Source organism: Saccostrea cucullata, unplaced genomic scaffold (assembly GCF_032062105.1).
Source record: "Saccostrea cucullata isolate Sc308-1 unplaced genomic scaffold, CSIRO_AGI_Scuc_v1 ctg813, whole genome shotgun sequence".
NCBI classification, from domain to species: Eukaryota; Metazoa; Mollusca; class Bivalvia; order Ostreida; family Ostreidae; genus Saccostrea; species Saccostrea cuccullata.
The window spans coordinates 41,332-63,773 of NW_026941024.1; positions in this window are offsets into that span (position 1 = coordinate 41,332).

The window sequence follows — 22,442 nt, forward strand, 5'->3', positions numbered from 1 at the left end:
TTTCACTCATATGGAGACGCCACCACTTGCCCGTGGAGAGCTGCAAATTTTGTCCTATTATCACCGTGTGAAATTGACTGTTTCACATATAATTCATTTTGGACTCTAAATGTTATATTTAATTTTTATTTTTCATATTTTAAAATTATTTTATGTTAAAGTTTGTATTTTGACAAATATTTCTCATGCGTAATTTCTAATTCTTTACTTAATTACTGAGTGACACTTGTCGGACACCAAAGGGGCAGAGTGTTTATGCCAAAGGACTTTTTAATCACTTTTACAATAACGAGTAATTATTTAATTACTGGTGTTCTTTATGTCCAAGTGATCAAAGCATTTTATTAATTGTTACTTTAATCACTTTTACTCATTGTCAACACCTGTCATTTTTAACTCATTAATCATTTTTGCCATAAATACGATTGTCAAATTTTACTTAATCAGTTCGGAGGCCAGGTGTACTACCGGCCACACGCCCGACTCGTTCCCCCATCATGCTGTAACTATTTCTACTTTTGACAGTTTGGAGGCTATGGCCATATCCAACTGGTTATTATGTTCCCCAAACGAAGTTGGGGAACATATTGTTTTTACTCTGTTTCTTATTATTATGTCGCCCCGAACGAAGTCGGGGACGACATATTGATATTGTACGCATGTTTTTTTTATCCAGGCTGTTTCTCGGAGATGGCTGGGACAATCTTCCTGAAACTTTCCTCAAAGGACGATCACTGGTTGTAGTTGTGCAGTGAGGTCATTCAGTTCCAATATGTCTACCGTTGCCATGGAAACCTGTAAAAAGCGACAAATTTTGTCCGAGAGTGTTCTCTCTGGTCCCTTAAACGCTCGTCATGAAACTTTTCTTATTTTAAGGATTAGTATCTGTAGTTGTGTACTACGCATTTAAAATTTTCAAATAATTGATTATTGCCATGGAAACCAGGTGAGAGTTAAAATTCTTTAATTTCGATTTTCTCAATAACTACTCAGGCAATCGTTTTGAAACTTTCAATGTTTATTCCTTGCAATGTGTCAAAGTGATTTCTACTTTCAAAATAATTGTAATGAGTCGCTCACAGTTGCCATAGAAACGAAACAGAAAAAAAGATTCAGATGTACACATGTGTTCTCCAAGGTCCAGGTCAAAAGGTCAAAGTTCGTCGTATCCAATAAAAGTTCTTTTCACAAGGATTACATATTTGAAATACGAAAGCCCTAGTACTTACCGTTCAAACGTTATGGCTATTTACTATGTTCAAGACGACCCCCCCCCCTTTTGAAGCACACAGCCAGGTAGAATACACAGATATAACATATACAACTTACAAGTAACTTTTTAAAATCTTCATTCATAAAATTCAGTTCCCGTCATGTGATATTTTGCCATCATTCATTCTCCTCCTGTTTTGTCTCTTGAATTTATAAATATTTTATTTTATCTATATAAAAAAAAATAACGATTGTCAGCTGCATTTATTATCATTTCGCGTTTTCTTGTATATCTATCACTTGTATATTATTTATTTCATTAGATAGTGCAAGTATAAATTAAAAAATTGGTACGTCATTTTCATAGTTTTTATTCATTCAAAAATCTTTTGATCCGCTCCTGAAGGTTCGCGAAGCCTTGATCACCACTGTATACAAAACATTCATCTCGCCGAAAATGTTCATGATTCCGCTAAACTGAGAAAGTTTACACATGATTTATTATCTCATAACATACATCAGCTCTCTGCAATGCAGAAATACTCGAACTGAAGGGGAAAATTCAGGAGTTATTGATGAGAAAAATTCAGGAGTTATTATGTCGCCCCGAACGAAGTCGGGGACGACATATTGATATTGTACGCATGTTTTTTTTATCCAGGCTGTTTCTCGGAGATGGCTGGGACAATCTTCCTGAAACTTTCCTCAAAGGACGATCACTGGTTGTAGTTGTGCAGTGAGGTCATTCAGTTCCAATATGTCTACCGTTGCCATGGAAACCTGTAAAAAGCGACAAATTTTGTCCGAGAGTGTTCTCTCTGGTCCCTTAAACGCTCGTCATGAAACTTTTCTTATTTTAAGGATTAGTATCTGTAGTTGTGTACTACGCATTTAAAATTTTCAAATAATTGATTATTGCCATGGAAACCAGGTGAGAGTTAAAATTCTTTAATTTCGATTTTCTCAATAACTACTCAGGCAATCGTTTTGAAACTTTCAATGTTTATTCCTTGCAATGTGTCAAACTGATTTCTACTTTCAAAATAATTGTAATGAGTCGCTCACAGTTGCCATAGAAACGAAACAGAAAAAAAGATTCAGATGTACACATGTGTTCTCCAAGGTCCAGGTCAAAAGGTCAAAGTTCGTCGTATCCAATAAAAGTTCTTTTCACAAGGATTACATATTTGAAATACGAAAGCCCTAGTACTTACCGTTCAAACGTTATGGCTATTTACTATGTTCAAGACGACCCCCCCCCCTTTTGAAGCACACAGCCAGGTAGAATACACAGATATAACATATACAACTTACAAGTAACTTTTTAAAATCTTCATTCATAAAATTCAGTTCCCGTCATGTGATATTTTGCCATCATTCATTCTCCTCCTGTTTTGTCTCTTGAATTTATAAATATTTTATTTTATCTATATAAAAAAAAAATAACGATTGTCAGCTGCATTTATTATCATTTCGCGTTTTCTTGTATATCTATCACTTGTATATTATTCATTTCATTAGATAGTGCAAGTATAAATTAAAAAATTGGTACGTCATTTTCATAGTTTTTATTCATTCAAAAATCTTTTGATCCGCTCCTGAAGGTTCGCGAAGCCTTGATCACCACTGTATACAAAACATTCATCTCGCCGAAAATGTTCATGATTCCGCTAAACTGAGAAAGTTTACACATGATTTATCATCTCATAACATACATCAGCTCTCTGCAATGCAGAAATACTCGAACTGAAGGGGAAAATTCAGGAGTTATTGATGAGAAAAATTCAGGAGTTATTATGTCGCCCCGAACGAAGTCGGGGACGACATATTGATATTGTACGCATGTTTTTTTTATCCAGGCTGTTTCTCGGAGATGGCTGGGACAATCTTCCTGAAACTTTCCTCAAAGGACGATCACTGGTTGTAGTTGTGCAGTGAGGTCATTCAGTTCCAATATGTCTACCGTTGCCATGGAAACCTGTAAAAAGCGACAAATTTTGTCCGAGAGTGTTCTCTCTGGTCCCTTAAACGCTCGTCATGAAACTTTTCTTATTTTAAGGATTAGTATCTGTAGTTGTGTACTAAGCATTTAAAATTTTCAAATAATTGATTATTGCCATGGAAACCAGGTGAGAGTTAAAATTCTTTAATTTCGATTTTCTCAATAACTACTCAGGCAATCGTTTTGAAACTTTCAATGTTTATTCCTTGCAATGTGTCAAACTGATTTCTACTTTCAAAATAATTGTAATGAGTCGCTCACAGTTGCCATAGAAACGAAACAGAAAAAAAGATTCAGATGTACACATGTGTTCTCCAAGGTCCAGGTCAAAGGGTCAAAGTTTGTCGTATCCAATAAAAGTTCTTTTCACAAGGATTACATATTTGAAATACGAAAGCCCTAGTACTTACCGTTCAAACGTTATGGCTATTTACTATGTTCAAGACGACCCCCCCCCCCCTTTTGAAGCACACAGCCAGGTAGAATACACAGATATAACATATACAACTTACAAGTAACTTTTTAAAATCTTCATTCATAAAATTCAGTTCCCGTCATGTGATATTTTGCCATCATTCATTCTCCTCCTGTTTTGTCTCTTGAATTTATAAATATTTTATTTTATCTATATAAAAAAAAAATAACGATTGTCAGCTGCATTTATTATCATTTCGCGTTTTCTTGTATATCTATCACTTGTATATTATTCATTTCATTAGATAGTGCAAGTATAAATTAAAAAATTGGTACGTCATTTTCATAGTTTTTATTCATTCAAAAATCTTTTGATCCGCTCCTGAAGGTTCGCGAAGCCTTGATCACCACTCTATACAAAACATTCATCTCGCCGAAAATGTTCATGATTCCGCTAAACTGAGAAAGTTTACACATGATTTATCATCTCATAACATACATCAGCTCTCTGCAATGCAGAAATACTCGAATTGATGGTGGCATGTCAGATTCGTTTTTCGGTAGAACCTCTAAAATGAAAGTGAAAGAGGGAAATTTCAGAGTTCTCACTGGCATTACTATACACAAAATAATTCGGCTGATCTTCTTCATAGATTACATTTCCCAAGCTTTTATGATAGGAAAGATACTGCCAATTAACAAGTATGAGGCTCAGTTCAGTACATCTGCCCAATTTCTTTTATGCAATTCTGCAAATTTAGGAACTTGTAATTTTCCTGCACTACTTTCTTCTCCTACCGATTCTAAAAATAAAATGGGATGTACCCAATTAAGGTCTTCCGTTTCCAACGGAAAGGACTAATACGACTCGATGGTTGTCCAAGCTTAGCTAATGGACCATTGTTTTAGTGATGATAAAAATGAAAGTCTTGTCCAGTACGGGGCGACATATGCTATAATTGCTTGCAATAGCAGACTTTCTAGTTATTATTATTTTTCTTCTTCTTCTTCTTCTTCCTGGAACTTTTTTGTCCGGGAATGATCTTGTAAACTGTTCGTCCGATGTAGATAAAACCTTTTTAGGGTTAGTAGACATGTTATGCAGATTTGCGGAATCAAGGTCATTTTGCGCGCACGTGCTTGCAAGAGCGTGCACGTGCAACACGTGAAATCACCAATATAATAGATAAAGCCGCAACTTTTCTTTTTTTAGATGAAATGCTTTGAAACTCATAATGTAAGGATATATTAGTAGTATAGACATGACGACATGGTGAAAATAGCAAGATCTCACGCGCATGCACGTGCACTTCGCTCTGATTGGCTGCAGCTAAAGTCTCAATATCTTTCTTGTTTTTTGACGAAATCCTTTGAAATTTTGAACATAGCCATGCATTAGGATATCCTACAACATGAAATAAAGCAATTATCATGAAAACACGTGCATGCACGTGCGCTGCAATCTGATTGGCTGAAACTTTAAACAGCTATAACTCCCTTGGTTCTCAACCAAACAGGATGGGATTTGGAATATGGATAGATATAATGGACTTCTACAAGTAGGTATGGTCACCATGCACATTCATACACGTGCGTGTACATGTACTGCAATCTGATTGGCTGAAACTTTAAACAGCTATAACTCCCTTAGTTTTCACCCAAACGGGGTGGAATTTAGAACATACATAGATGTAATGGACTTCTACAAGAAGGTATGGTCACTATGCTGATGTATGCACGTGCGTGCACGTGAAATGAGTAAAATCAAACATACACTTGAATGAACCTATTTTTAAATAATTTTGGATTAAATACTTTAATATTCAGTGTATTAAAAATATAGATTGTGTAGACAAGATGATATGGTCATGACGCAAATGCATTCACATGTGCACGCGTGCAATGCTAAAGTTTAAATGATTTTTGTACACTTCTTTGTAAATGTTGTTAAAATCTCAGATGCATAGAGTTTGTCTTATTTAATGAAGCTTACAGGGAATATGGCACCAAAAGGGAGTTGGGGAGCGTTTGGGGAACATCTGTAACGGTCCCCGTTACAATTAGCACTAGTTGTTATTATTGTTAATTGTTGTTCCATGTAAGTCATTTCCATCGTTGGGACTTTATAATAAATTCGGAAACCATACTTATTCCTCGTTACTTTGGACTTTTAATATGTGTCATCGGGAAGAGTCCTTGGAATACGGCTCTACTACTTCCGGCCAACGACGCCACTCACTTCCCTTGCCAACATTCCCTCTTGCCCGATCGACGACACATCTTTTAGACCCAAACTACGCGGTCATAAATGGTCAGCACAAACAAAACTTATATGCAGATCATAAACCCCACCAACAAACCTGTGAGACTTAGTGCAACCACCCCTATAGCATCTGCATCTATAGTGCACTCAGAGACAATATACTCACTTGACACATCATCACCAAAGACAAGTGATGACCATGACCACAAGAAACCCATTCAATTCGATCTCGAGAAGTCAACCCTTTCCGCAACAGAGAAACAACTTTTAGAAGCATTCTTGGCCAAACATCGACATGTTTTCGCAACTGACTTGCAAGAATTAGGAAAGCCAACACACAGCCTCATCATATTGACACAGGGAACTCGCTGCCCGTACGCCAACGTTTCTACAGACAATCACCTCAAGTCAACGCAGAAATGAATAGACAAATAGAAGAAATGTTGTCAGCCGGAATTATCGAAGAGTCAGATTCTATGTGGCAGAGCCCTGTTGTTATGGTGAAAAAGAAAAATTGACAGCTCCGCTTTGCAGTAGACTACCGCAAACTAAACGCCATAACAAAACAGTTCACCTTTCCACTACCACGCCTTGAGGATGTGTTCGACACCATTGGCACTTCACAAGCAAAACTTTTTTCTACACTCGACTTGGCTTCTGGATTCTGGCAGATTCCAATGGACAATGAAACCAAACAAAAATCTGCCTTTGTCACCCCAACTGGTGTATACCAATGGAAGCGAATGCCCTTTGGACTCGTCAACGCCCCAGCCAGCTTCCAAGCCCTAATGACTCAAGTGCTACGTGGACTCAACTGGAAAACCTGCCTTGTGTATGTAGATGATATACTTGTGTTTTCCAACTCTTTTCAAGAACATTTACAACACTTGGAACAAATATTCACTCGACTTACATCAGCTGGTTTAACCCTGAAACCCAGTAAATGTGCATTCGCTTTACAAGAAGTGAAATACTTGGGACATGTGTTAACAAAAGATGGCATTCAAGTGGATGTGTCCAAGACTGACGCTGTGAAGTCCTTTCCAATTCCCAGAAATCAGAAAGAAGTAAGATCATTTTTAGGACTCTGTAATTATTACAGAAAGTTTGTGCAAGGATACAGCAAAATCACCAATCCATTGACAAATTTACTATGCAAAGACGTACCATTCTCTTGGACCGAGGAGTGCCAAACCGCCTTTGACAGATTGAAAACCGCTTTAACAACTCCACCAGTGTTAGCATACCCTGACCACAGCAAACCATTTACCTTAACAACCGATGCTTCTGGATCTGCCATAGGCTACATACTTGGACAACTTGATGCAACTGGAAAGGAAAGAGTGATTGCTTATGGTGGACGTTCACTCAACCAACACGAGCGCAAATATCCAGTGTCAGAGCGAGAGGGACTTGCTATCATTGAAGGTATAAAAACATACCATGTATATTTAGGAAGTCAACCATTCAAGATTTTCACAGATCACGCAGCACTAAAATGGCTCAACAACATCAAACAGTCAACAGGACGACTCGCTAGATGGTCAGTCTTACTTCAGGGGTACCAATATGAAATCAATTACAAAGCAGGGAAAAAGAATGAAGTTGCTGATGCTCTATCAAGACGAGCTTATGCTGATTCAACAGACTCCTCAGATGAACCAGAAAATGTACTTCCTTCATCTGATGTATCCAGTCTATCACTCAACAGCACCTTTCAAGAAACAACATTCTATTACAACAATGCAACACCATCCAATATCCCTGACTCAACATCAAATGCAGTTTGTACTATAGACACTCATCCATCAATTGCAGAACTGCAAAATGATCGCCCTGATTTCGGACCAATGTACAAATATTTCAAAACAGATGAATTACCTGAAGACAAATCAAGCCAAGAAAGACTTCTCAGTGAATCAAATTTTTATGTGTTCTTGGACAATGTTTTGTATCATTATTACCAACCTCGCTCAAAGAGAATGCGACATCCTGACAAGTATCTCAGACAATTAGCAGTTCCACGTTGCCTTCGAGAAGACGTACTACATTCTTACCATGATAGCTTAGCCGGAGGAGCTCACCTTGGATTCGAGCGCACATACAGAGCCATCCAGTTAAAATACTACTGGCCTGGAATGTATCAGAATGTTGCGGACTATGTGCGTTCCTGCGCTGAATGTCAATGTGCCAAGAAATCTACTAAACCTACCCATGTTCCTCTCGTCAACATGCCAGTTACAAAACCATTCAGCAGAATACACATGGATATCCTAGGTCCTGTAACTCCAACACCTGAAGGCCATAAGTATATCCTGCTGGTAGTAGACTCTTTCTCTAAGTGGCCAGAAGCCTTCCCTCTGAAGACGCAAGACTCTCAAGAAATTGCAAAAGTCCTTTTTGGTGAGATACGAGGGTTGATCCAAAAGTTCGTGGAATTTCTTTCTAAAATTTTATCGTGATTTGATGAAAGCAAACAACAGACATATTCATAATATAGAGTCATAATGCAAAAATATTGGAAAATTTCACCACTTTCCAATTATCAATAAGGTCACACGAGCTTTCTGAAAATGGATAGTTGTGAAACCTGGGGGAGACTTCTACGTAACGTCAAGTTAGATATGTCATGTCACGTTACAGAAACATCTCGCCCTAATGTCCAATTTGACTATGTAATTCTACACAATGCTATCCATTTCTCTATTTGTTTTCTCAAGAAAAGCCTGAGTATCCTCTAGAACCAACTTATCTTCATTTTATTCTCATATTTCGAATACTACCCATCTTTCCAAATGATGTTCCAGTTTCAGTAGCAATGTCAAGAACAGCAAGGCAGCGGACAACGTTCATTAACGCTTTCAATTTGTCTAGGGGGATACGCACTTAAAACAGAGCCCTCAAAAAGCGACCACACTTTTAATTAACGTCCATGGAAGTTCTATTTTTCTTAAATTTCTTATGCCACTAGAAAACCAGTAACAAAATGCATTTTCCCTAGCCTATATCAATGATATACGCATTTAAGATAGAGTGATCCCGGGATTTTTACAAAACGTATGATTTGACCGAAATTTGACCTGTCTAACAACTTAAAGATGAACAATAAATCATCAACTAATAAACTAAATATCCAGTAAAATCAGTAAAACTCTCACACAAAGGTTTATAAAAGATCAATCAATCGTAATAATGGCATAATTTTTTATTGTTTTATATACCACATAGGGCGGTTTAATTCTCATTTCACGCATTAAGATTTAAAATGATAAGTGCGTTAATGTCTCCCCAACATTTCCAAACATCCGCTTCTATGGCAACTACCATAGAGTTACTATCAATGATATTTAAAATGTTTTTTAATTTAAGATATTCCTCAAGTGTCTATATTTTCTTTTTTAATTTTCAACCAATTCCACCTAAAAATGAATAAATTATGAAGAAATTCCACGAACTTTTGGATCAACCCTCGTATTTGCCCGATACGGAGCCCCTCGTACGCTCATCACAGACAGAGGACAGAATTTCATGAGCAAGTTGGTCACAGCTGTATGTGAACTGTTCCAAGTTACTCGCCATTTCACTAGTTCATATCACCCTCAAACCAACGCAGCTTGTGAACGCATGAACAGCACCATTGCACAATGCATACGCACATACATTAACAAAGATCAAGATAATTGGAAAGAGCTGCTTCCTGGAATTATGATGGCCCTTCGCATGAGTCCTTCCACCCAGTCATCTGACCTATCACCTCATCAGATTCTGTTTGGTACAGAAATGGAACTTCCGTTTGATACCTCCCTACTCCCTAAAGACGGCATGAACCAGGATGCCAAAAATCACGTCAACAATCTAATTAAACACCTCAAGATCGTTCAAGAACTTGCATCAAACAACATCAGAAATGCACAACAAAAGCAAAAGGCTCATTATGACAAAACAGCAGAAGACAGGGAATTCAGAGTTGGAGAATGGGTTCTTCTCCACAATCCAAAAGTTCCAAAAGGCCTTTCTCCGAAATTCCACAAACCTTGGGATGGACCATTTTACGTGACCAGACAAGGCCTCAACAATACCTACAAAATTATTCGTTGCTCAAACAACAAAGCAATCAAATCATACATTCATGCGAACAGGCTCAAACCATACAGTGATCCAGCCCATCGCAAGAGTCTAGACCCACCGCCAGCCACAGACCCTATTGATGACACCCATCAGCCACCAGATGCCAATCAACCTAACAACGACAACACCCAACAAAATCAACCGGCAATACAAGACCCTATTGCAACCAACAATGCCATTCAACCTCCTAATCCCTTGGGTGATCAACCCCAAACAACCACAATGCAAAACCCTACTGGTGCACCAGATCAAATACCTTCTGACGTTCTTCCAGAAGACGATGCGCATTCTCACAATGCACAACCTTCCACTCTTCCTCCTACTACACAAACAGGAGACGCCACACAACGTCCAAACTCGCAATCACCTGACGATGATCTTCAAGGATTTGTTGAAAAACTAGTCAAGTACAAGTACATCCGAGGAAAAAAACACTTCCTCGTTAAATGGGATGGGCACAGTGAGAAAACTTGGGAGCCCGAGGACTATCTCAACCCTGCCCTTATCCAACAGTACCATATTGATAGGACACAAACCGGATGTGCAAGAAAACGCAAGCTGCGCACTTGCTTTAACTAGAAAGCAATGTTTGTTTCTATTCTTTCACCCTTTCTCACTTACTTTTTCTGTCACTAACATTCTTCTTGTGCTTGTGTAAGATCATATGTTAAAATTTTAACTTTCATTTACGAAACATTTTCCTTAAATGAAGTAATTTTTGAAATTGTTAATTTAGTGCTTCTCAGTTCTGATCAAACTGATACTGACATTACATCTTATACAATGCACAGCTCCTTATTCATTTTTCTCTCTTCTCTTAGGTGAAAGCGGAACCAAACATCTTTTCCTTCTAGTTCTTTTCTTGTGTCTCGGTGTCCCTGGTTTTGCCTCAAATCCTGAACGAACCATCCAGAGGATCAATTACGGCATTATATTCGAACAAACAACCAACATCTTCTTGGGACAAGAAAACTGGCTGCATACCTTTCAGATCCCATTACCAAAGAAGATTCATCTTGATGAACTACACTGCAATTCGCCGCAATGCAAAACAGCTGGCCATATCATCAAATCTATCAACCTTCTTCGTATGCAATGCATGGCTACCGTCAATACCACAGTTCACCAAATTCATCGTCTTGTACCAAGTACCATATAAAGTGCCACGCCACAGCATGATACGCCCGTCAAAATATTACACATTTTTAACAGTTTAGACTGCAAGAAAATCACTTCAACCTAGATTCTAAGATTTCCATGATTTTTCCATTTTTAAAAAAAATATTTCTTTATCCATCCCCTGTGCTGTAGGCATAATTATAACAAATATTACATAACTGACGGATATCAAATTAGTCTTAACAACTTAATCTATGCCAAATTAATTTTGAAAAGAAAGGCTGGCCATCAAATCACATTTGCTATGACCAGCAGTTCTTCTGTCTAATCCCCAAAGACAGATAAGGCAGCGCTTGATCAGATAGCCTTCCTACATTCAGAAACTCATTAATTAATCTTTGACTGGATGCTTGTCTACTCATTACTCCCTAAATATTAATGGATCTGCACTTTTTATCCTAAAACACTTTTAAAACATATAAAATACTCCATGATTTCTTTTTAGATTTAATGCCAGACAGGTTTTATATTTAATTCATATGGTCAAGTAGGCATGCTGATTCAACCCGACCCCATAAAATTAGTTTTTAATTAATTAATATTATATAATATAGATTATTAGTTTATTAGCAATATCAAATAAGTTTTAATTACTTTTTATCAAATTCATTTTAAAACTTAGCTAGCCACCAAGAGCTATTTTTAATCTAACAGCTAGGCTGGCTGTCCATTTGCCCAGTACCCAAGGGATAACACCAAACCTCCTCACACTAAACTCATTAATTTCTCTCTAATTTGACATGCAACTTTCTGCTATCAAAATTCTTCCTGACCAGTGCTTGATAATTATGCCCATGGGACAAACTGAATTCCTCTCATTAACACTGAAATTTGTTTAAGATTGCTGTAAAGTATATGATGAAAAAATAAGTTTTTACTTGATTTAATACTTCTTAATAAGGATACAACTCTATATTTTACATTTTTAGGATTACGAAATTTAAAATTTAAAAAACTTAAATTTTTAAAAAATTTCACTAAAATTAAAGGTCACAGTGACCTTGAAATAGGTCGCGACACACCTTCTACCTAAGATGTATACTTTTGCCAAGTTTGATAGCTCTAGGTCTAATAGTTTTCTAGTTATGAGCCGGACAGGATTTTTCCATATTTGGCCATAGCATCTTTATTAAAGGTCAGAGCGACCTACTTTTGGTGCATGACACACCGTCTACCCAAGAAGTATCAGTTGACAAAGTTTGATAATCCTAGGCCTAACAGTATTGAAGTTATGAGCCGGACACGAATGGACAGACGGACAGACGGACGGACGGACGGACATGAAGCCTATAACATAATACGTCCCGTCTTAAGACGGGCGTATAATTACCACCCAAGAAAACTTACTTTGGATCCTCCAGATCAAAGCGAGGACTTTTCGATTTTGTGGGACAAATTTCAAAATCTCTCTTTGGTACTGCAACATCGGACGACATCAACGCATTAAAAAGACATATGCAGACCCTAAACAATAACAATGTAAAACTAGCCCAAGCCATGGCTCTACAAGATAAACATTTATCCTCTTTTATTACCGCAGTGGACAAACGCGGTCATAAATGGTGGATGAATCCTAAGGGTATAACAACGCCCGGGGCCATTGCATATATTTTGCAGTGGTCAGATCCCAGACCTCTCCAGCTAGCGAGTTCCCCATTGATATGTTCGACCAATCAGCTCAACATGCTCAACGATGGAAAACAACTTTGCTGCCTCAGCCATGGACAACCAATCTGGACTAAATTTACAGACCTTATTCCTAAAGACAAAGGCGATCCGTAACAATATTCAAGGACTGTTCAAACTTTCACCATCAAAACCTCTATACAGATTATCAAGAACATGTCAAGATAAATTCTACTTTCATCTATATGCGCACTGATTTTCCATTCCAAACACGAGGACGTGTTTTTCCCGGAGCGGTGGGAAATTATCACCGTGTGAAATTGACTGTTTCACATATAATTCATTTTGGACTCTAAATGTTATATTTAATTTTTATTTTTCATATTTTAAAATTATTTTATGTTAAAGTTTGTATTTTGACAAATATTTCTCATGCGTAATTTCTAATTCTTTACTTAATTACTGAGTGACACTTGTCGGACACCAAAGGGGCAGAGTGTTTATGCCAAAGGACTTTTTAATCACTTTTACAATAACGAGTAATTATTTAATTACTGGTGTTCTTTATGTCCAAGTGATCAAAGCATTTTATTAGTTGTTACTTTAATCACTTTTACTCATTGTCAACACCTGTCATTTTTAACTCATTAATCATTTTTGCCATAAATACGATTGTCAAATTTTACTTAATCAGTTCGGAGGCCGGGTGTACTACCGGCCACACGTCCGACTCGTTCCCCCTATCATGCTGTAACTTTTTCTACTTTTAACAGTTTGGAGGCTACGGCCATATCCAACTGGTCATTGTTTATTGATGTTCCATGTTAGTCATTTCCATCGTTGGGACTTTATAATAAATTCGGAAACCATACTTATTCCTCGTTACTTTGGACTTTTTATATGTGTCATCGGGAAGAGTCCTTGGAATACGGCTCTACTACTTCCGGCCAACGACGCCACTCACTTCCCCTGCCAACATTCCCTCTTGCCCGATCAACTACACATCTTTTAGACCCAAACTACGTGGTTATACTATGCTCGGCACTCAGGGCCATTGAGCAGGGAGGGATCAGGTGCCATGGAGGAGGGAGCACCCCCTGCCGACCGGTCACACCCGCCGTGTGCTCCCATTACCATCAGTTTACAAAAATATCCATTTCACACACGTTAGATTAAAATGATATTTATAATTTTTGTTATTTTAGATTTTATTTTAATAACATATATTTGAAATTTTGATATTCTAAAAGCTGAAGAATGACTTCACGACTCTAAGATGAATCGTTTTGCAAGGTACACCTCTGTATATATATTTATCCAAAATTAAAATAATGTCTCAGTAATTTGATAACGATATTAAAAATATGATTAGAAAACACAAAAATCACCAGTTACTGTTGTACTTGTAAGCTTTTGAAGATTGAAAATGAAAGCGCTAAAGCTTTACTGAGGACTGCTGATTTCAGTTTTCATATGTAAAGTATTTCAGGTTCCTATATGTGATGCTTTGTTATATACATTGCATATTATATTGTTGATATTGTGTATCATGAAGAGATAATCCCTTTGTTTTGTATACAGAACTTGTATACATTTGCAAAGTTGCACTTGTTCAAAATTAATATTTTTATTTTCCAGTAGAGAAAGACCTGAGGAGAAATATTCAGTTTTAGAAGAGACGGAAAGGGAAGTCAAATCACAGAACGAGGATGATTCCACATTAATAAATGAAACTCGTAGAAAAGAGGACCACTTTCAAAACAGCGAAAGAATTTTTTGAGGGACGGGAACAGGGATACAGTCAAACTGCGCAAAACATTGGAGGATGAAAGGGGCAAAGGGAAAAAGCTATTAAGATTTATAAACCATTGTATTCAATTTATAAAAAGTAGAAAGAAATGTAAATTTTGTTAAAAGTTTTAAAAGGATTCTTGTTGAATTGGTAAGCAGTATATTTCAATTCAAAGTTAAAATATTTAAGTTTACATATTTTTTACCTCCAAAAGCTCAAGATTTCCGTACAAAAGACATATCACATTAAAAAATACATGTTTATTAGCAGGCTTCAAGAAAACAAAGTGAATGCTTAGCAGTTAACCCAAGGGATGGAACTGCAACAGCAATCCTTTTCCAGAGTTTGAGTTTGTACTCCAAATCCGTTGAGTTTGACTTAGTGGAGATCGTACTCCTTCTTTTATAACCTGAGATTTAGAAACGTACTTAGCGGAGTCCATACTCGGAGTTTGATGTTTGAGTTGGGATATGAGTACGGTAAAATTTTTATAACCTCGGGGCCAGATGAAAATCTTTCTTCTCAAAGATTACACGATGCTTTTCAATCATTTGTTGAGAAAAAATCTAAACATAATTGTGACGCCGAGTCTGAGAGTGAAGATAAGGCCTCGAATTATACAAGTTTAGAATTCAGATTTATATACCTACCTTCAAACAGAAGCACTTTGTGGCAAAATGAGATAACAGTTTCAAACCCAGTTAAAAAAAATTCGGACACTATTGATGGGGTATGTATGTTCATATGTACCTGGCAAGCCATTTTCATGCTGCCAGACTGTGTTATAAACAGCCTTCTTTTATTTTTACATACATTCTTTTGTCAGATTGGAAAAAAACAGTCCTCCATATTTTAAAGTTTAGCTACAATTTTCCAGGTTTAGTTATATGTTATGGAAAAGATCTGCTAATCTGACACTCGTGCATTTAAAACCTGTTATGTGAAAGATTAGTGTACAGTGCAGAAGTATTCCACAGTCTATAGCCCTCCACAGACAACAAGCCAACCTTTGAGCAGCATGTCAGGGAGCGTCATCTAAGAGAAAGAGCACAGACTTTTACGAAATGTAATGCTGTATGTGGAAAGAATTTCACAGGACGTTCATGTGCGAAGGCAGTATTAGTAAATGTCTACCCTATGGATTAACCAAACAAGTGTTTGACTTCATGTGCACGTTTACAAGCAGAGAAATGATACCTCTGCGAGATCAGAACCTTTCGACTATATGAGTGTACCTAATTCTCACACACATTTCTTTACACTCACATAATGGGCAGGACGAATACAGACGACTGGACGAAGAATATCTTGTCTGGTGGTTGCAACAACAGATTGGTCTGTTGTCATGGAGCTGCCAACCGTCACTGAATGTAATGCGATTCTAACATGAGACTTAAGAATCAACTCCTTTCGTCACGACTTTAAAGCAGACTATTAAACCACTGCGTCACGCGAGTGACCTTGAAAGTTAGAAAAATGCCTGTACCCTCGAGTGTGTACCAAGTCACCCCTCCAATATAACAACTGTCGAAATTGGAATTTCTATTTATAGACCCATACTCCTTAATATAGAGAGTGTATATATAAGCGATTTCTTTCAGTTCATACGGTCTCATCCGAAGGACCGCCCAGTTTAGTCGCCTTTTACGACAAGCAAGGGGGTACTGAGGACCTACTCTGACCCGAATCCCCACGGGGCTACTAAGAAAATGAATTAACCAATCTCTATTTCTTACATCAACTTTACCTGAATAAAAATGAAGATTTTGTAGAATATTTTGTCACGTTTCCTTTTCTAGGGGTACTGAGAGGTTAAAATTGTTCCAATGAATTATAGAATCTCTATTTTTTATATCAATTCTATCTAAACAAAAGTGAAGATTTTGTCGAATTTCTTGTGTACGATTTACCTTTTGGTCTGTGAAGTAGTAATAGATAACTAGTACTACAAATGTTGTTTAAACGTAAACAATGTGAAAAACATTGTCGTTCGCGAAACAAGAGGCCCAAGTTTATTGAATTATAGTTCAAGAACGTGTGAATTAATGCACTGATTGAGAAAGAAGGCGAGCTTTGGAAATTGGAAAGAGAAATAAATCTAAAGAATTAAAAGTGCAAAACTACAGTGACCCTAACAGTTAACACCTGTTTTATTTATTTTTGTTTTGCTACATTTACACGAGATAGACTGATAGATAGTGAATTTCATTGTAAAAAAAATGGACCTCTTATACTAATAGCCACAAACTGATATAGGTTAAAGGGAGCAAATGAAGCAATGATACTTACTAACTGGCATACAAGTGTTCTAAATGACAGTTTATTTGAAACATATATCAATTCACAGAAAGTACATATGGATGAGAATTTTTTAAAGCGTGTTTAATCTAATCAAAACTAGTGCTAATTGTAACGGGGACCGTTACAGATGTTCCCCAAACGCTCCCCAACTCCCTTTTATAGTCATATTCCCTGTAAGCGTAATTAAATAAGACAAACTCTATGCATTTCAGACTTTAACAACGTTTACCCAGAAGCGTACCATGTTCATTCAAATTTTATCATTGCACACTTGCGCATGTGAATGCATGTGCGGAATGACATATCATATTGTCTACACAATCTATATATTTTAATATGCTAAATTTTAAATATTTAATCCAAAAGTATAAAAAAAAAAAAAAGCTCATTCAAGTGTATTTATGATTTTACCCATTTCACGTGCACGCACGTGCATACATGAGCATGGTAACGATACCTTCTTGTAGAAGTCCATTACATCTGTCTATGTTCCAAATCCCACCCCGTTTGGTTGAAAACCAAGGGAGTTATACTTGTTTAAAATTTCAGCCAATCACATTGCAGCGCACGTACACGCACATGTATGCATATGCATAGTGACCATACCTTCTTGTAGAAGTCCATTATATATATCTATATTCCAAATTTCATCCTGTTTGGTTGAAAATCAAGGGAGTTATAGCTGTTTAAAGTTTCAGCCAATCAGATTACAGCGCACGTACACGCACGTGTATGCTTGTGCATGGTGACCATACCTTCTTGTAGAAGTTCATTATATCTATCTATGTTCCAAAGCCCATCCTGTTTGGTTGAAAACCAAGGAAGTTATAGCTATTTAAAATTTAAGCCAATCAGATTGCAGCGCACGTGCATGCACGTGTTTTCATGATAATTGCTATATATCATGTTGTAGGAAATCTTTATTCATGGCTATGTTCAAAATTTCAAAGGATTTCGTCAAGAAACAAGAAAGATATAGAGACTTTAGTTTCAGCCAATCAGAGCGAAGCGCACGTGCATGCGCGTGAGATCTTGCTATTTTGACCATGTCATGTTGTCTATGCCACAAATATATCCTTATATTATGAGTTTCAAAACATTTCATCAAAAATGTGAAAAGTTATGCCTATATCAATTAAATCGGTCATTTCAAGTGTTGCACGTGCGCGCTCTTGCAAGCACGTGCGCGCAAAATGACCTTTGTTCGGCAAATCTACATAACATGTCTACTAACCCTAAAAACATTTTACCTTAGTCAGATGTGTAGTTTACAAGATCACTCCAGTACAAAATTTTCCCAGGAAGAAAAATAATAATAATAATAACTAGATGAGATCTCGTTGCGAGCAACGAGTAGGTCTTCCGTTGAATTTCTAGATAAGATGAGATTTGATTTTGACGTAGATATTCGTTAAAAGAGTATGACATTAAGTTTTTCTTCATTAAATTTAAAGTTTTTTTTATCCATGTAATGGATTCTGTAATGCATCACAAAATATTGATCATTAAAGAGTTAAAGATGAAAGATTTCTGGCCCCTCTGAGCCCCTAATTTAAGGAGTCGGTCCCTTTTTCTTGATATCAAACGAAAGGTCTTGTGATTTCAAAAACTTTTTGTTCTACACCTATTTAGAGATTTCTTTTCCTTAGGGAGATATGCTTTATATAAATATTAAGGGGCCACTGCGACATGTCTTTAAAGGGGCCGTTTTACAAAACTTCAAAGTACGCATATTGTTTAGCACATTATTCTGACCATTTTTTGTTCAATATCCCTTATCAAAATATTCCCCCTTTTCGAGATATAAAGCGTCAAAGATTTGACATTCTGGCCCCTTGTGACCCCTAATTACTTAACATTTGATCAAAATTGTATCATATATTGTTGCAAATCGTTAAGATAAATACGTTTGCTTCAGTAATGTATTACAAAATCTTGATCATTAGAGAGTTATAGATAAAAGACTTTTGGCCCCTCTGAGCCCCTAATTGAAGGGGTCAGCCCCTTTTTCTTGATATCAAATGAAAGGTCTTGTGATTTGAAAGATTTTTTGTTCAACACTTATTCAGAGATTTTTTATCGCTGTTGAGATATGCTCAATTGAAATATTTAGGGGCCACTCCTACTAGTCCTTAAAGGGGCCGTTTTACAAAAATTCAAAGTATGCATATTGTTTAGAACATTATTTTAACCATCTTTTGTTCAATATCCCTTATCAAAATATTCCCCCTTTTCGAGATATAAAGCGTCAAAGATTTGACATTCTGGCCCCTTCTGACCCCTAATTACGTAACATTTGATCAAAATTGTATCATATATTGTTGCAAATCGTTAAGATAAATACTTTTGCTTCAGTAATGTATAACAAAATATTTATCATTAGAGAGTTATAGATAAAAGACTTTTGGCCCCTCTGAGCCCCTAATTGAAGGGGTCAGCCCTTTTTTCTTCCTATCAAATGAAAGGTTTTGTGATTTGGAAGATTTTTTGTTCAATACTTTTTCAGAGATTTTTATCGCTGTTGAGATATGCTCAATTGAAATATTTAGGGGCCACACCTACTTGTCCTTAAAGGGGCCGTTTTACAAAAATTCAAAGTATGCATATTGTTTAGAACATTATTTTGACCATCTTTTGTTCAATATCCCTTATCAAAATATTCCCCCTTTTCGAGATATAAAGCGTCAAAGATTTGACATTCTGGCCCCTTCTGACCCCTAATTACGTAACATTTGATCAAAATTGTATCATATATTGTTGCAAATCGTTAAGATGAATACTTTTGCTTCAGTAATGTATAACAAAATATTGATCATAAAAGAGTTATAGATGAAAGACTTTTGGCCCCTCTGAGCCCCTAATTTAAGGAGTCAGCCCCTTTTTATTGATATCAAATGAAAGGTCTTGTGAATCTGCACAATTATACCTCTATATGTTTTAACAAAATATGAATAGATACGAAGATATGAGAAAAAAGATGTCAAATTTTGTGAGATATTTCTGAGATATTTTTCGGGCTCTACCGAGCTTCAGCGCCTTTTGCGCTATAAAGATTTGGACGCCTGCCTGCAACTCAGCAAACCTTCATTTACTTTCACTGAAAATCTTGAGTCAATATCTAAAGCCGTTCCGGAGGAGTTTCCAGGACAAGCAGACCCTCTAAAAATCATAAAACTGCCCATATCTCACGACCGGAAGTGATTAGAGCAAAAAACAAAAAAACCTATCAAGATCGATTAAATAGCTATTACATATGCAAATTTGGTGTAAATCGGCTGAGCCATCTCTGAGAAATCGCGTGCACAAAAATCGGTTGGAAAAAAAATAATAATAATAATAGGGAAAAAGAAACCGAAGAATAACAAGAAGGTCTTCCGTTGGAGACGGAAGACCTTAATAACTAGATGAGATCTCGTTGCGAGCAACGAGTGGGTCTTCCGTCCAATTCTTGATGAGATGAGATAAGATTTTGATACGATTTTCATTCTAAAATAATGATTTACCACAATCTGTAAAAAGACATTGAACATTAAAGACTTTAAAAAATCGTCCTTTTGCCCCTAACGGCCCCTTATTTTAGGAATCGGTCCTCTTTATTCATATCATCTTAAAGATCGTAAGATTTTGAACATTTTTTGTTCAACAACTGTTCAGAAATTCTTATTCGTTCTTGAGCTAAAAGCAAAAGATATAATCAGGGGCCAACCCTTCAACTGCTTAATGGGGACGTTTAGCAAGAAATGAAAGGTTGCATACTGTTCAGAACATTATTTTGAACAACTTTTGATCAATATTGCTTATCAAAATATTTCGCCATTTCGAGATATAAAGCATAAAAGATTTAGCATTCTGGCCCCTTGTGGCCCCTAATTATGTACCATACGACATAAAAACCATAATATATAGTTGTAGATAGTTGAGATATAGATCTTTGCTTCAGTAATGTATTACAAAATATTAACTTATAACGTGCTATCGATTGAAGACTTTTGGCCCCTCTTGGCCCCTAATTCGAATGCCTATTCCCTTTTTCGGGGTCTCATCTGAAAGATCTTAAGATTTTGAATATTTTTTGTTCAACAACTGTTCAGAAATTCTTTTTCGTTTTTGAGCTATAAGCAAAAGATATAATTAGGGGCCAATCCTTCAACTCCTTAACGGGGACGTTTAGGAAAAAATGAAAGATCGAATATTGTTAAGAATATGATTTTGAACAACTTTTGTTCAATATTGCTTATCAATATATTTCCCCCCTTCGAGATATAAAGCATCAAAGATTTAGCATTCTGGCCCCTTGTGGCCCCTAATTATGTACCATACGACATAAAAACCATAATATATAGTTGTAGACGGTTGAAATAAAGATCTTTGCTTAAGTAATGTATTACAAAATATTAACTGATAACGAGCTATCGATTGAAGAATTTGGCCCCTCTTGGCCCCTTAATTCGAGTGCCCAGCCCCTTTTTCGGAGTGTCATCTTACAGATCTTACGATTTTGAACATTTTTTGTTCAACAACTGTTCAGAAATTCTTATTCGTTTTTGAGCTAAAAGCAAAAGATATAATTAGGGGCCAACCCTTCAACTCCTTAACGGGGACGTTTAGGAAAAAATGAAAGGTTGCATACTGTTTAGAACATTATTTTGAACAACTTTTGTTCAATATTGCTTATCAAAATATTTCTCCCTTTCGAGATATAAAGCATCAAAGATATAGCATTCTGGCCCCTGGTGGCCCCTAAATATGTACCATACGACAGAAAAACCATAATATATAGTTGTAGATTGTTGAGATAAAGATCTTTGCTTCAGTAATGTATTACAAAATATTAACTGATGAAGAGTTATCGATTGAAGACTTTTGGCCCCTAATTCGAGTGCCCAGCCCCTTTTTCGGGGTCTCATCTGTAAGATCGTAAGATTTTGAACATTTTTTGTTCAACAACTGTTCAGAAATTCTTATTTGTTTTTGAGCTAAAAGCAAAAGATATAATTAGGGGCCAACCCTTCAACTCCTTAATGGGGGCGTTTAGCAAAAAATGAAAGGTTGCATATTGTTTAGAACATGATTTTGAACAACTTTTGTTCAATATTGCTAATCAAATTATCTCTCCCTTTCGAGATATAAAGCGTCAAAGATTTAGCATTCTGGCCCCTTGTGGCCCCTAATTATGTACCATACGACATAAAAATCATAATATATAGTTGTAGACGGTTGAGATAAAGATCTTTGCTTCAGTAATGTATAACAAAATATTAACTGATAAAGAGTTATCGATTGAAGACTTTTGGCCCCTCTTGGCCCCTAATTCGAGTGCCAAGCCCCTTTTTCGGGGTTTCATCTTAAAGATCTTAAGATTTTAAACATTTTTTGTTCAACAACTGTTCAGAAATTCTTATTCGTTTTTGAGCTAAAAGCAAAAGATATAATTAGGGGCCAACCCTTCAACTCCTTAACGGGGACGTTTAGGAAAAAATGAAAGGTTGCATATTGTTTAAAACATGATTTTGAACAACTTTTGT